This window comes from Struthio camelus, chromosome 2 (genome assembly GCF_040807025.1).
Source record: "Struthio camelus isolate bStrCam1 chromosome 2, bStrCam1.hap1, whole genome shotgun sequence".
Lineage (NCBI taxonomy): Eukaryota > Metazoa > Chordata > Aves > Struthioniformes > Struthionidae > Struthio > Struthio camelus.
In genome coordinates this window covers 102482296-102495693 of record NC_090943.1, presented here as the reverse complement: position 1 = coordinate 102495693, position 13398 = coordinate 102482296, and the positions used below count along the sequence as shown (strand labels likewise).

Below are 13398 nucleotides of genomic sequence, written 5' to 3'. Positions count from 1 at the left end.
GGGAAGCATCTGAAAATTAACAAAGTAAAAAAAAAAAAAAAGAAGGACAGTGATGAAACTTTTTTGCCAAAGTAAATCTCTTCTCTATATGAGGGTGACAGAGCATTGGAGCAGGTTGCCCAGAGAGGTGGTGGAGTCTCCTTCGCTGGAGATATTCAAAACCCACCTGGATGTGATCCTGGGCAATGTGCTCTAGAGGTCCCTGCTTGAGCAGGGGGGTTGGATAGATGATCTCCAGAGGTCCCTTCCAACCTCAACCGTTCTGTGATATGAACCAATTGAAAGCAGATATATGATCATGGTATCAACTCGGTTAATAACGGGAACGGAAGCAGTGGGCTGTGACTCTGAAAGCAACCTCTGTACTGACCAGGCCCTTTTCCCTAATTTGCCAGGTCCAGCAGTCCTAGCTCAGAAGTTACAGACATTTGGCTTTCCTGCCTTAAACTTACTTTCTGCTTCTATCATCTAGCGAGGAGGGGAAGAAGACAGGATACCACAGAGGACAGGTTTATATTCCTCTAATTGCTCCAACTGTATTTAACTTTAGTTTAGATTTCATATTTAACTGCAGATCCTTGAATCTGAGCTAGTGAAGTAGGTAAACCTGAGTTGCTCACCTAGTTTAGTGAGAAAGTGCATTTTGATAATAATGGCATGAGGATAAATACAACCCCCCCCCACCACCACCTATACAGGAGCCAAATACAAGCTCTTAATTTCACGCACCCAATTTTTCCTTTAGCTCACCCTCAAAAACTGTGTTTAAACCTGCACACATATAACACCTGCCTATAAGCCAGCCAGCTAGCCCATTACCTAGCGTATTATGAAATATACTCCCTGTAAGGCACAAGCTCTCAGTCTCCTTTCTCAGCACCAAAACCATTATTTCTTTTCTCCTGGTTCGGTCTCTCCTGCAGGAGCCATCTCCCTGCTCTCTCGCCTGGTGCCAGTGTGCTCTCTGAAGGAGCACACCATCCGCCCAGGCATCAAGGAAAGTTCTTCGAAGGGAGGCTGCCCTTTGCATCTTTGCACACCCAACTCTGCAAAAGATCTGTGCTCGCCTACCACCTGGACTTACGCCCAGCAAGATGGACAGGCTCAGCCTGGCACAATTCCCCAGCAGCCAGGTCTTCCTCTGATAAGTTTCTTGGAGCCAAATGTATTAACACGTCAAGACAGGTAAACTTCAATTTGTGTAATGTCTTCCAGACTTCCTCTTCCTCACATCATCTCTTTGCTATACGCTTCCCCGCTAATCTCTCTTCTGTTCTCTACCAGTGTCTTCTGCTTGACTAATGCCGAGGACCAGTTGGCTTCACATTGTGCTTTAACCCTCCATTCTTTGCTTGAGCAGGCTTCCATTTAGAGGAAATGCTGACTCTGGTTGCTCAACTCACTTTTGTGCTACAACCTTGAAACAGCTTGTTGGCAAGAGGCAGTGACAGAGTTAGCAAGAATCACGATTTAAAAAGGAAATACAAACGAAAATTAAAGATAATTTTTTTTCAAATATTTAAATTACATTTGAAAGCTACTACCTCCCTTAAGACCAAGGCTTACTAAAATTTATTTACTAAGCATTGAAGTTAAAGAGTTGTAAAGGATTCAAGCTACATTTACCACAAAGTTAGAAAAAAAGTCAAACCTAGACTGGCCAGAACGTTAGCTAATATCAAGAATTAGAACTGAAGTACAAGTCTAGCTTTTGACAGCAGTAGCATTTTCTTTAAACAAAGTTCATTTTCTTCATCTCTGTGTTCAGCTAGTTAAGCTCAATGGTTGACTAATCATGAATTTCAAAAAAAAAAAAATAGGAAAAAAAAAAAGAGTGCAGATTATGTATCCCCTCCAATATGAAAAAAAAAAACCAACAAACTCAAAACCCTTAAATGACAAAAAAAAAAAAACAGTATCAGAAAGGATGAGAATGACTAATTCTAAGATCTGGAAAAACACAAAAATACACTCTTCCGATACAGCCAGGTGAGTTCTCTAACCACAGAAAGCACCTCCTCCAGTTAAGTAAACTGGTTTCTTTTCGATGCAAGCATATTTTTTGTTCTGCTTTTCTCTGTACATCTAACACATTGAAAATAGGCTTACCTTTTTATTAAATTAGAATTTTAAACAATTACAATGGCATAATTAAAAGTTTAATTAAAATTTATTTTGAAATTGTTTTTAATACATGCAAAAAGCTTCCATCCAAGTGCAGTAAGACATAGATCACATAGAAAATTAAATAACGGTTGCATTATTTTCAAACATAGTAAAAACACAAGTATAATTGCTTAAGATTACCAGAATGAACACTTATGTAAAAATGAGGATAGTTAGGCTCTCTTCAGTTAACAAGAAGTACTGCCAATAACAATGAGTCTTTAGGAGTACCTCTTTCCTCTCCATAAAATGCCAGTAAGATTATTACTGATTATATAAATTAATGTTTCCTGCTTGCTGATTGAGATCTTGATTGAAATTAAATTACCCTCTCTGCCACCTTGCTCAAGCTCCTTCTGCCTTTGGAGCTAATAAGCTTTCATTTCAGCTCTCATCCTCCTCATTCTATTAACTACGCTGAGAATAAAACCAATGTAGGAGAGGAGAACAGTAGATACAACTTTGTAGGTAGTCAGTCTGCAACTGCTTTCTGTCTGTGTTCTTATACGGAAGAACACCCGCCACAACACAAGCGGTACTGATGTCTCACCGTGCAAAGCAAAGAGAGCACAGTCAGACAAGGGGGTGGTATGCAAAGGACTTCAGCTTGTCACCATCAACTCATCTCCCCCCACACCACTCCAGAATACTCCCAACCTCCTGGGCCCACCTTTAGCTCTCACTACTGTACCCCCATATGCTCCGTCTCCTAGGTTTTTACTGCAACATCCCTATTCCCTCTCTCTGACAGTAATTTGTACATTGTAATTCTCTTACCCTTCTTCTGTACACATGCTAGTGCCACATGCCAACATCACCTGGCCTCCTGCTTCTCCAGCTCATCCATCCTCTACCTCCCATACCACGGATGTTTTCCCAGGTGTAATCAGTCCCTGCTGATCAGCCCCACTAAGCAAGAGTTTCCTCATAGCCACAGACTGATACCCAGGAGTTGTTTTTTGCAGATTTCTATTCCAAGATAAGGATCTGAGCATCACCACCCAGCAGCTGAGCAGTCAGGACCAGGTGTGAACACTCCCAAGGACAAACAGTTACCAGCAGCTGCTGCTACTGGTCAGGGACTGCCTGGCAGGGACAGCTTATGCTAGCTGTAATTGCTCCCACTGATCAGCAGTTCACAGCAGCTGGTTCTGGGTGACAACATAAATCTGGGGCAAAAAGCATCAAAGCCTGTCAGACTGTGTGTGATAGCTGCTGTTTGCAACAACTGATGTACAGTAAACGCTTACCAAGAGAAATCTGCAAATACACAGCAATTAATCTGAAATCAGGAAGAGCGGCTTATCCTTGGATGTAAAGTTACGGCTGATTATGACTGCCAGTGAATCCTACAACTCCTCGACATGTACCCTAATCCCTGTCTCTTGAATTCCTCCATATTCTTGACCTCGCTTCCAGAAGTATAATCTTGACATCTTTGCAGGCTGCCTAGTGTGCAGAGGAATAATCCTCGTACCCAAAAAACAGGCCACTGCCTCTTAACTACCCAGGCCATCAGGACTGGCTGGCTGAGAGGCACCAGATCATTCCTAGCTGCTGCTTTTGTGTGCAGAAGTGAAAGAAACAAACAAGTTATTTATCTGCATGTTGTGGTTGGCCAAAGAAAATACTTGGTGGGCCGTACGTGGTCAGGGAGAATGTATATTGCATAGGCCTGAAATAAATGTTTCATAGGAACAAGGGAACCTAGGACTGGAAAAGACCTCATAGGTCATGGAGTTAGTCCTTGTTCTGCCAGGTAATAGTATCACACAATCCTGTTTGTAAACTTTCTTAGCTTTATTTTAAACAAATGAGAATTTTTTGCCTACACTACTCTAAAAGGGAGTTCCTTGCCCTAAGGATTACAATTTTTTTTTCATAGCCAGCCTATACTTATTCATGCATAATTTATACCAGGTCATTCCTGTGCCAACATTGTCCTTTAGATTAAATACTCTTTTCCTCTTACTGATAATATTTAGAGGTAGCAATGGCATCCTTTCTCAACTTTTGTTATGCTAGACTAAACAAGCCAACAACTCCCATTCATTCACAAATCCTGTCCCACAAATCTTCTGCACAACCAGACTAGGAAGTAAAAAATAAATCATGCTCTCATCCATTCACGCAGAGCTCAGTGGCAAACGCTTTTTAATGCCTGTACATCATAGGTGCCTTATCCCCAATGTTAAATGTGTCTCTTTTCATGGATTTTAAAATATGAATGGTGTTTTGTCAAAGAGTTTGTCTATTTTGCTATTTCCCCTTCCCTTTCATGTCACAGACAACTACTTCTGGTTTGTGGCCATGACATGAGAAAAAGACTATTATGGATGCATTCATCTTGTTTTCTTCTAACATGATTTGCTTACTGGCAACCAAAGCAATCTACAGCAAATGATACAGCCCAGAAATAGCTGCTCTACAAACTACAGTGTGATCCACACACCACTGTTCCATACTGTTCCTTCTATTTTGTATTACTCAAGTAGTACAGTACTATCCCAAGTGGTAAAAAAAATGCCCCTTAGAAGCAGTTTGTTGCTATATTTTTTCTCCACTTCTCATTCCTCACTTATATTTTCCCCAGTTTCAAGGATGTCACCAGAACCAGGCTTGTTTTCTTAAGAATTTCCTGTTCCTGACACGTATTTTACAATAGCTGCTGAATAGCTGCTGTGTCAGCAGAGGATACTAGTATCTGGAAGAAGTGAGAGAAAGCAAGGAGCTGCCTGAGACCCTCAGGGAAGTAATACCAGACACGTCATCCAATCTAGTTAACTGAGTCATTTGAGCAGGAAAAGCCAAGCCTGGGGGTTTACTGTTTTAAGATCTGCACTGGCCATGTTTAGCTTTGCTGCCGTCTGTCATTTAGAAACGTTTCAGCTAAATCGTTTTTATCTTATGAAAACAGTATATACAATGATGCACACATTTCTTCTTCTTTGTGATACTCAGTTTTAGAAGAAATAAAAATAACCTTTCTGGAGTCACTGTGGCTCTTGCTTAAAAGTTACCCTATTCTGTTCCATTCCTTCAAATGGAAATGTGATACCTCTCCGATTTACCCAAACTAAGATATTTTTTCCAATATTTTCCTCTTTTTTTGGTCTTGTTTGACAAAATATTCTACAACTGTAGGAGTCTGTCCCAATCACATTCAAAGACTGCACTGAGACTCTTAGGTTTAATGCCTCGCCATAATAGTTGGCAGGCACTTGAGCCAGTGTACAGCACTGGAGGGTATTATACTACAGCTGACTTCAAGACAGAGACGAAACCTGGAACATCAAAGTAGCTTTTACTACACATCGTATGATGTGATAGTGTATAAAATACACTAAAGGGAGAAGGTCAATTTTACCACGGCCTACCAAACTCCATTGAGTTAGTATAACGCTGCAATTTGCATTAGCCCTGAATTTGGCTGCCATGATAACATAGCACTAGTTATTTTAGTGTGGCATTCATATCTCAGATGTATCAGTTAACTTGCCATGTAAATGTAGTTTTCCAATTTACATTACACTGTTAACTTTATCTATAATCCGCAAATAAAAAATAGACACGCTCATATGTACAGCCCTCTAAGCGGCTTCCAAAGCTCATAACAGAGCATGTTGTATTTTGACAGCTGTCCTTTGAATCCTAAACTATAACCTCTCAGGGGACACAGCATTATGTAATTTTAGTGACAGCACAATTGTCATTCAGCTAGAAAGAAGAATATTGTGATCTCAATGGAAAAGAAAAGTGATACTGCCATCTGTAAGCTTATAGCCCTTTTTCTTTGGTAATTTGTACCTCTCATGAAGGGTTGGGAGTGGAAATTACTACAAGCTGTTGAATAAAATGACATCATTTTGCCACCCACAAAATGTTATGAGTTTGACAGCCTAGAAAATGGCACAGCAGTAAGGAAAGAGCAACCTCATAGTAAGTGAGGACTCTCTCTTTCTGCAATAAACGTAGTCTTATTGTCATGGATGACCACTATCTCCGCAGGACTCTGACCACTATGACCACAAAATCCAGTTTCAGTAGTTGCTCTCTTCACTGGCTGCAGGACAGGAATATATAATTGCTGGAACCGCTACTCTCTCCATGGTCCTCAGACTCTTACGGTTATGTCAAATGAAATAGAATTTTGCTTTCAGGCAATTTACCCTCAATTGCAAGTGAGTATGCTGCAAAATTAATGAACAGGGAAATTTGGTTATGCAATTAGAAGTTGTTAGGAAGAATAGTATAATATAGATTGAAGATTTCATGGATCATAAAGAATTTCCTCTCTATTAATTTTGCAGCTGCTTTAATGCGCTCCTCTTAATGATGGAATACTGGAGGATATTTTTTTCCGTGGTTGAATTCTCTTCCATTACACTGCACACACCCTGTTAAGTAACCTGCAGCTGCTTTTATCTGCCAGTACTAATGCTAGTCCATTGTGATATTTGACACATTACAGAGCCCCTTTGATTTCTCAGCATAACCTAAATAAACCAACCTTAGGCACAAGAAAGGGGTGCAGCATACATGAACATACATGAATTTTTAAATGCCCTGGGATATCCCGAAGGTGAATGAAGGTTAGAAAATTACACTTGTGTAGACAGAGTTACTCACTCACAGTTTCTGGCCAACAACATGCAGCGTAGCAAGAAAACTGGTTTTAATTATTTTTTAATCAGCACTTTTTCCCTCTTCTGCCCTGTACCCTTCTAGTGCATCATAACCAGCACACTCCAAAATCCACCCAAAGATTTTGTTCTTTCAAAGCCAGCTGCAATTTAAGGGACCAATAAGAGCAATTTTTTTTCCTTCGTTTTCTCTTCTGAGCTGTAGCACCACCTCTCTTTTCAAAAGAAGACCCAAAACTATGGAGGATTGTAATTCTAACTGACAGGGTTGCCATTACTTAATGTTTGTTTTATACTTTCAGTGTGTCACATAATCTAATTTGGATGTTTTGAAATAGTGAACAAACTTTTTTCTCCCTTAACAGCTGATGTCAAATGCAGTATTTATGGTTTCATAGGAACAAAGAAGAATATACAAACATTCAAGAATAAAGCAAATAGCCAGCCTTTTAAATGGGAGTTAGCTGATTAGGATTTAACAAGAAAGCCTTCCACACGCATTTGACTCACTTCAAACTAGACTCTTCTGTCCCTGCAATCTACAATTTTGCACCTGTAGCGCAAGGACCTTTTCTTTTTAGCGCTCACCAAGTGAACAGCTTCTTTCCTTAGTTTACCTATTCATCTTATTGCTTTATGTTACTTCTTTATATGCATAATATGCTACTTCTTTATACGCATACTTCTCAGTATATCCCTTTTTTCACTATGGAGGTATATTAATTGGGAAGTTGCTGTATAACCCTACCTATTCTATGGGTTATAAAATTAATTCTCTAGTCATCATACAATATATGAAAGATGATTTTTAAAAACTAACGTTCTGTCATTCAACTCTCTTTCTATTTCACATACTACATGAGAAATCCATTCACGACATGCAGAAACATATCCCACTGGTCATGTCTCCCTTAGAAAGGAGCAGGACTTCAGGAAGGGCTTAACTGCACACCAGCTGAGGCACAGCATAATGCTGGCAGTAAACAGCCCTGAAGAAAGTTTGGAGATGGTTAGAAAAAACAATCATTTGTAAAACAGGAAAGGTGGGAGCAGCATGATGAGACAAAAAGGAAGATAATCAGGTATGGTCTGCCGTAAAACACAAGAATTTCTGAAGGGAAGAAAAGAACCATTCAGGATAAAGGATTCAGGCAGGCAAAGAACACTCATGAAGACAGATACGTACTTTGGGGGATCCAATGAGAAGAAGTTACTAAACTAATTAAGACAGAAAATGTTGAGCACCTCAGTAAAAGTTCTGACTCTGTGTCTGCACATATGTATAAAGGGAGAAGTAATATAAAAGTAGGCACTCAAGTGCAGTCGTGGGTGCTTGATGCAAGACCCACGGGATATGGCAGGACAGATGGCACCTGGCCAGGTCTCCCGTTCTTAATCCTTCAACTGACTGGAGGCCAAACGGTCACCAGTATTACTTAACAGCATTAGAGTTGCTGTAAATTATACTGGCTGGGAGATTCCACTTGGGACTGTTGCATTAACCATGAACTGCAGAGTACACCACACTCCACATTTCAAAATGTTATTCACCAATGAAGAACCATTATTCTGAAGGAGCTGTTACTACTTTTACCTTTTTATCAATAGTAATACTCGTGAATAAGGCAAAGGTTGGCAGAGCGGCAAATATGATGGAGGACAGAGCAGTCATATGGAGAAATGTTGATTCTTTAATAAGCTGGACATTATGTTGAAGTCAAATATAAAGTTATGTGCTTAAAAACAAAGGATCAGGACATAACCTGCAGAACAGAGGTCTGTGTTCTAGGAAGCAAGAGCTTTAAAAAGTGCTCAGAAAGCATTTGGCTATATAGCGAAGAGAAGGCCAAAGACATAACACGGTGGGATTCTTCCCTAGAAACTGTGGAGAGGGAAAGGGCATCATCCATGGAAAAAGAAGGCAGCAAAAGAGAAAGGAAACAGGAAATAACTATGTCACAAAAAACCAAGAAAAGACATTTTCAAACAAGATGAAGTAAGTCGTCAAGGAGGCCAAAACCAGCAGAGAAACATTCCATCATTCCTCTAAACAGAAAGCTGTGTAGGAACTCTTTGGAAATTAGTATAACTGTATTTCTGAACAAAGGCAAAAACTAAGAAAACAGTAGATAACACTGATTAAATAGGATTAATTTAGCTAGACAATGAGATACCAGCAAAATTAGCTTTCTCTCGGTCACTCTGAGCACTCTGTTTAACTTGGTAGAGAAAGACATCAAAACATCATGCATGTTCAGCACTTGTGTTCAACAAATTTGTTGCAGCTGTCCTTTCTTGAGAGAGAAAGAGGGATTGTGATTGGAATTTTAGAGTCTGTTTTGGACACCTATAGCTAATATAGTTTCATCAGCTCGTCTATTGTTCTCTGTATCTGTCTGAATTGTTCTCAGGCAAAGACTTCCGTCTTAAGAGCAGTAATTGTATCCTTGCCATTTCAGCTTGCTCTAAACTTCATTAGCTATTAGAGATTTTGGAATCATCATTCTTTATGAGGAATAGTAAATTGCTCTTTTGGTAGACAGCTTTTGATCTTATCTAGTGAAACATGAGTCATTATTCAGTGTGCTAGAAAAGTATTAGATACCTCTATTTCTGATCTAATCTTCATGTAAATATGACCAAATCGGAGACTGTAGCTTTAGGCATTTAGCCAGTGAGAAATTAATTTTTCAGGCTGATGTTCTCAATGAAAAACCCGAATACCTCAACTAGTTTAACAAAACTAAACATGCTAGTTTTTCTGTGAAGGCTCAGTCCATGTGATAAAAAACAAACGGCCTTTCCTTGATTGTCATCTTGCCAAAACATATAGACTGCACGTGTGCCTACTACTAAAAAGTATTAAATCAAATATTTTTTCTTGGTATGAATAGAGCTTGAACACAATTTGATAAAGCTCCACAAACAGAAAGCAGTTAAACATCTTACAATTAGGCAATTATAGTTCAATACATTTGGAACAACTTAAATCTTGTAGAAATTCTAAGCAACCAACCATACAAGGGCAGCTACTCTAAGACAACATATTTATCTTCTTTTAATCTTGCCAGACTGATTTATGGCAAAGAATTCTTCCACGATATATGGGGACTATTCTGAAAACAAAGAAAAGACAATCAGTTATCTGGGCATAATCTGTCACCGACTTTCTGGGTAGACAGACTTCAACGTGACATCCTGAAGGAAAACAGCAATAACTTTCAAAGAGACTGAACCAGTATCAATCACTGAAGACTCAGATCACTATACCACTGCCCTTTAAACAGCTTACCCTAAGTTAAATCTACTTTCTTCCTCCATATTATACAAAGAAAATGTCATTGGTTCCACTGCTATGAAACAGTGAGGTACCAACAGTAGTCGGGGAACATCAGCCAATGGCATAATCTACTACTGTTCCTGTGTCTATCATCAAGCCCATTCTTAATCAAAAAGCGTTCACCAGGGGCAACTGCCAGTTCTTAACGCTGTATTGGAGGTCATAAGATTCCTATTCAAGACAGTCAGTCACCAACACACACCTCTCTGAAGCTTCATTTTTTTCCTTAAGCTTTGAGGTAAATAAAATGCCTTCTATTCCACAGATTCTACTTATCTTCCTGTTTAGGAAGGGGAGATCTTACTCTGTTTTTCCAATATTCAAAATATAATTATCCTCACATATTGCTTACAGAACTTTTGTCATTTATACTAATCTATTATTTCATGTACTCAAAACTGGCAATTGGCTGAGGGTCTGATTATCATTTACACTAATATACCTTTAACTGCCACAAACAACTGAAGCCGAGGTATAACGACATGCCTTTTATGTGTACAAAACACCATGCGGAGTCTGTCATGGAAAACAGACCATGTTGCTAAATCAATAACATAGTATAGGCTTTTTACAGTTATTTCCGCTAGCACAGGACATATGAGTCAATATAAGGCAGGCATGTATCTTACACTCCAGAAAAAAAAAAAGCCCCTTCTCTCCCATACCAGTAAAGTGTGTGAGCTTAGGCATGACAATTCTGCAAACAGACAACCATATACCATGCAAAGTGGATATACTTTTATCTAAAAGAGACAATCTTACCTCACGAAATCCGAAATTATCTGCAAAGACTCTGACTCAACATTGAAATAGTATCTTAAGGCTTTACATTGCATTTCACAGACATTAGGACAATAATGGGAAAGGTATAAGCATGTTTTGGATGCAGTGAAAAATACAACCATTGACTAAATGTAAGGGGGGCAGTAGTTGAAGCCCCTATAACATAAAAATGAATGAATAATGGCAGCAGGAAAGGGAGGAAGCCTGGGGTTAAGATGCAGCACTTGTTAAAAATCAAATCCTGAGAATTAGTTCAAATTCATCTAACCTGAATATATTTTATTCCAATTCTAGAGTAAATTTGAAATAACTCGAGCAAAGAACAGAACAGAATCTCCTGCCTACAGACTGCTCATGTTTTAAAATATTGTGGGAAAATAACTGGTAAAAAGTGACAAACATTCACCGTTCAGCCTTGTGTGTACAAAGGATACTTCTGCTTAAGGATCCAGGTGACAGCCCTTCTTTGGAAGTATGTACCCAGTTCTAAGCTCTGCAGAAGCTTTCAGCAAAATGCCATCTCAAACTTTGAATTAACTACATTAAAATGAAAAGACAGCAAAGCAACCAGTGAAATAACTTTTTTCCTCCATCTGTGAATGAGGTGGACTTGAATGAAGGCTACCTGAAACATAATTTAGACTGTAATAGTAGCAGGCTGAAGTAAGTACTGGAAGAATTGAAAAACGTTCTGACTGTGCCATAAGGAACATACCAGCCATCAGTCCTGCACATTTACAAGTTCTGGATCCTGTTTGATGCCTGGCAGATCCTCTTGAGCGGGTAGCACCTGTGAGCAGGAGTGTTTGCTTCTCCGACTGAGATGCGGTCCTGGCTACTGTTTATTTCTCTGTTATCTCAAAGTGGAAGCAATACAGGGCTCTCTAGATAAGGCTGTGTACCTGCAGCCTGTTTAGAAACCAAAGTTATTTTTGAATGAAAGTTTCTGCTTTTAAAGTGGATCTTTTGTTGCCAGCATATCATGCTGAAACATAGCCATTCTCTGTCAAGCAACTGACTTGGACTTCTAATGCTCTAAATGGACAGGGACTTGCCTATGTGCGAGCCTGCTTCAGTCCTCATGGGCTGGAGTATCTGAACTGAATCCTCTGACGCTGCTCAGTTTAGAGAGACACAATAAACATAAAAGCTTACAGGGTCCTCGCTGATGAGTCACTATACAGGGACAAGTCTTTACCTTTGCTTCTTTCGCTCAGTTTTCTCTTTTAAGAAGTTTGTACTTTAATTCACAAGAGTGACATGAGAATTAATCTTCTATATTTGCAAATCACTTTGGAAAAAAGTATAATATATGTTCTCTCTCTATATAAATAGTAAATAGGATCTACTGAGCACTCCAGCTAGCATATATAAGAACAACTTCCAGCACATAATTAACTTTTATTTTACTTTATCCTTCCTCTAGGTTCCTGTTCCTCATAACATATCCACAAATACCATGTTGAAGTTACAGCTACCACACACCATTATTTGGACCTCCCTGATGTGCAGAGAAAGATCAGAACATGGATTTTAAAAAATATAATGATGAGAGATCATGCTAAAAAAAGGCTTTTTAATATATGTTATTACTATCAATATCTGTTGTCACAATGACATCTGTTTGGGACCTCTACATGCTGACGTTGCTCAGCTATCAGAATAAGGAAGTGTAGTTCCTTGGTAAAAATCCATAAGTCAATAAAAGTCAATAACTTTATTGCAATGAGTCACTATTTCAAGCTTTTGCATGCTCACCATCTGATGGTGAAAGGGGACATAGTATCGCAAGTACTCTAATTTAACAATTAGTACTGTTGAATAGTAATTAGAACCCAAGACAAAAATTAGAAATGCATATTCAGACTTCTACAAAGTTGAAGGACATACCTCAATCAAGGGCTTTGAGTCACACCCATCTTTAGAGGTACAGCACTTCCTCTAGATGCCTACATCTTCAGTAGCTGTCTGAAATGAGACACTGAAAAGAAGAAGGTAAGGATTTATATGCCCTGTTTTTCATACTGACATGTCTGATGTCTCACTGAAGAAAGCGGACCAGACCTTAGCGTGTAAACTATTAATTTTACATGGTAATACTGTGCAGTATTGCAAGCTTATAATCATTCTAACAAGGCACCTCTTTGATTTACCAGATACCTTAAGACATTGCTTTTGCAGTCTCTGACACCTTCTCTAAAATATTAGGTAGAAAGGTAAAATGGAGGAAGAATTCCCTGACTTTATTAAAGAAAAAGGGAGGGAGGGGAGAAAGGAATTAGTTCATAAAATGTACTTGGCTTTCAAAAAGCCTTTTGACAGAAAGCACTCTCAATGGATGATGAATGACACTAGTCAGTGATAGGCAAAGAAGGAAAATATTGTCTTGAATCAAAAACTAACGAGATGAAAAAAACTCGAAGACACAACTGTCTGAAGAAAGAAGTGGTCGATGGACAAAGGCAT

The 13398-nt window shown here is 39.0% G+C and overlaps 1 long non-coding RNA gene across 1 annotated transcript; it reads left to right on the top strand.

Moving 5' to 3' along the window:
- The first annotated feature begins 5 nt into the window (after positions 1-5).
- LOC138065984 (uncharacterized) lies at positions 6-8766 on the top strand. The gene is made up of 3 exons (XR_011139081.1): positions 6-509; positions 924-1185; positions 2966-8766. It is a non-coding gene; the product is annotated as an uncharacterized lncRNA (long non-coding RNA).
- Positions 8767-13398: the final 4632 nt, after the last annotated feature.